General features: G+C 37.9%; 1 pseudogene; it reads right to left on the bottom strand.

Annotated features, from left to right (window-relative positions):
- Nucleotides 1-1392: 1392 nt before the first annotated feature.
- Nucleotides 1393-2494, bottom strand: LOC123852318 (lathosterol oxidase-like; annotated as a pseudogene).
- Nucleotides 2495-3470: the final 976 nt, after the last annotated feature.

Here is a 3470-nt window from a genome sequence, read left to right on the forward strand (position 1 = left end):
TGTAGTATTCTAAATGCTTTTTTGTCATTTCAATAGTCTTCACATCTTCACCAGGAGTAGATTCCATTTCAAGAAACCACTTTCTTTGTTCATTTGTAAGACTTTCTTTGCTAATTCATAAGAAGCAACTTCTCATCACCTATAGTTTTATCATGAGATTGTAGCAATTCAGTCACTTCTTTAGGCTGCACTTTTAATTTTCGTTCTCTTGCTATTTCCACCACATCTGCAGTTACTTTCTTTACTAAAGTCTCGAATCCCTCAAAGTCATAGATGAGGGCTGGAATCAACTTCTTCCATACAATTGTTGATGTTGAGTTTTGATCTCTTCCTATGAATCACAGATGTTCTTAATGGCATCTAGAATGATGAATACTTTCCAGAAGATTTTCAATTTACTTTGCCTAGATCCATCAGAGGAATCACTATCTATGGCAGCTATAGCCTTATGAAATGTATTTCTTAAGTAATAAGAGTTGAAAGTCAAAATTATTTCTTGATCCGTTTGCTGCAGAATGGATGTTATGTTAGCAGGCATGAAAACTATATTAATTTCATACATGTCCATCAGAGCTCTTTGGTAACCAGGTGCATTGTCAGTGAACAGTAATATTTTGAAAGGAATTTTTTTTCTGAGTGGTAGCTCTCAACCGTGGGCTTAAAATACAAACCATGTTGTAAACAGATCCAGGCTTTGTTGTTCCATTTACAGAGCACAGGCAGAATAGATCTAGCATAATTCTTAAGGGCCCTAAGATTTTCAGAATGGTAAATGAGCATTCAGCTGGAAGTTAACAAGAGAGTCAGCCTGTCCTTTGAAGCTTTGAATCCAGCACTGACTTCTCCTCTCTAGCTATGAAAATCCTAAATGGCCTCTTCTTCCAAAGTAAGGCTATATTATCTACATTGAAAATCTGTTGTTTAGTGTAGCCATCCTTATTAATTTTCTTAGTAGATCTGGAGAACTTGCTGAAACTTCTACATTAGCACTCGCTGCTTCACTTTGCACTTTTCTGTTATGGAGATGGTTCCTTTCCTTAAACCTCACAGGTGGCTTAAAGCAAAAGGACATAACCTAGTCTCTTACATAATTTATTCTCTATCTTTATAAAAATTATTGTTGAGGCTATACAAATTACAGATATGCTGGCTAGAAAGACATGACTTGTCCTTTAGACCAACACCTAGTATTGTAAGCACCAGGTTAAAATCTTGGTGTTCACACCATCTTTCCTTCATCTACCATCACAGTCATTCCTCAACAGTACCCAAAATGCAGACCTTCAAATACCATTTACTTGCTATGTCTCTTGGTTGTCTCTTGGTTGCTATATATGTAGATTATTTTTCCTTATTAAAAATATTTCATAATATTTAATAATAGGGCAACAACTACTCAGTCTTTGTCAACTCTCCATTGAATAATTTTTCATTTTTACAACCATTTTCTGAATGGCTATTGCACTTTTATCATCTTCTTCACATAACTAAGTGGTCCCTTCCCTTCAAAGGAGGAAGGATTTTTTTTTAAGATTTATTTATTTATTTCAGAAAGAGAGAGAGAATGCACAAGCAGGGGGAGGGGCAGACAGAAAGGGAGAGAAGCAGACTCCCTGCTGAGTGTGGAGCCCAATGTGGGCTCAATCTCATGATCCTGAGATCAGGACCTGAGCCAAAAACCAAGAGTCAGATGCTCAACCGACTGAGCCATCCAGGCACCTCAAAGGAGGAAGGATTTTTGAACAAGCCTCCAATTCTATCCCACAAAGTGAAATACTGTCCGTATTTATAGTCAAAGAACATGTAGTGGTCTGTATGATGGGCCGAGCCATTAACAAATGGCCTTAAGATTTGGGGAACATGGAAATCGTCATCATGAATGGAAATTGTCCAGATATTGATTAAGATGTACAAACTTAAACTACCTTGTGTAATATGGAAGGATAAAAGGGTATATATGGCAAGGTAGAATCTAAAGGAAGCCATCCAAAGGATGAAAAGCATGACTTGCAAATGGAGTAGGAATCTTCCAGAGATGATGAGGTTTGTATTTTGCTTATATGCAAGGCTATGATGAAGGCCTCTATGAATCCAGTAGATCAACATATCAGTGAAAAGGAGGAAAGAAAATATACTAATAATGAGCCAAAACCAGCCTCTTGGAAACTCTCCTGTGTCATCATATAATTTGTTGTACTCAACTCTAGCAGAAACAATGAAACAGTGGGAATATTAATCTGTGGCAATAATTGGACAGTAAATGTAATCTCCCTATAGACTTGATTCTTTAAAAATTATGGATGCTTCATTAATGAATGATAACAGACAAAATAATAGCTCAGTGTTGCAAAAATGAAATGAAGTATATAAGCACCAAGATTTGTTACAATCTGGAGACTAATAGTTTGTAGAAGAGGTCATCCTCAGGCCATGAGGCTGGATAGATGCATGATGTAAAAAAGTAAGAATCTGCAAAGCTGAGTACAAGATTCATCTTAGCCCCTAGAGAGGATCCACTGATTAAGCCTCTAGGGGGTCATAGGATGCCCTTTTCCCTTAAACCTTATGAACCAACCTCTGCTAACTTCAGAATTTCTTCTGCAGCTTTCTACTGGTCAGCCTTCAGAGAATTGAAGAGAGTTAAGTCTTTGCTCTGGGTTAGGCTTTGGCTTAAGGGAATGCTGTGGCTGGTTTGATCTTCTATCTAGACCACTAAAACTTTCTCCATATCAGCAATAAGGCTGCTTTCTTATCATTCACATGTTCACTGGAGTAGCACTTTAATTTCCTTCAAGAACTTTTCCCTTTTTTGGTTCACTCTTTGGTGTAAGAGACCCAGCTTTCAGCCTGTGTCAGCTTTTACATGCCTTCCTCACTAAGCTTAATTATCTCTAGCTTTTAAAGTGAGAAATGTGTGGTTCTTCCTTTCACTTGAACACTTAGAGGCCATTGCAGAGTTATTAATTGGTGTAATTTTAATATTCTTGTGTCTCGGCAAATGGGGAGGCCTGAGGAGAGGGAGAGGGATGGGGGGATGGCCAGCCACTGGAGCAGTCAAAACACATGTAACATTTATCAATTAAGTTTGCTGTCTTAGATGGCCATGGTGGGGGGCACCCCAGAACAATTGCAATAGTAACATCAAAGATTACTGATCACAGATCACCATAACAAATAAAATAATAATGAAAATGTTTGAAATACTGCAAGAATTACCAAAATGTGACACAGAGACATGAAATGAGCAAATGCTGTTGGAAAAATAGCACCGATAGATTTGCTCTATGCAGGGTGGCCACAAACCTTCAATTTGTAAAAAAAACCCACAATATCTATGAAGCAGAATAAAATGAGGCATGCCTGTACTGTATATATTTTACTCCCCCCTCTTTTTTTTAGGGGGCAAGGGGCAGAAAGAGAAGGAGAGAAAGAATCTTAAGCAGGTTCCACGACCAGCACAGAACCTGACA

The sequence above is a fragment of the Mirounga angustirostris genome, unplaced genomic scaffold (genome assembly GCF_029215605.1).
Source record: "Mirounga angustirostris isolate CCGP_5_RB_7025 unplaced genomic scaffold, mMirAng1.0.hap1 SCAF_14, whole genome shotgun sequence".
NCBI lineage: Eukaryota > Metazoa > Chordata > Mammalia > Carnivora > Phocidae > Mirounga > Mirounga angustirostris.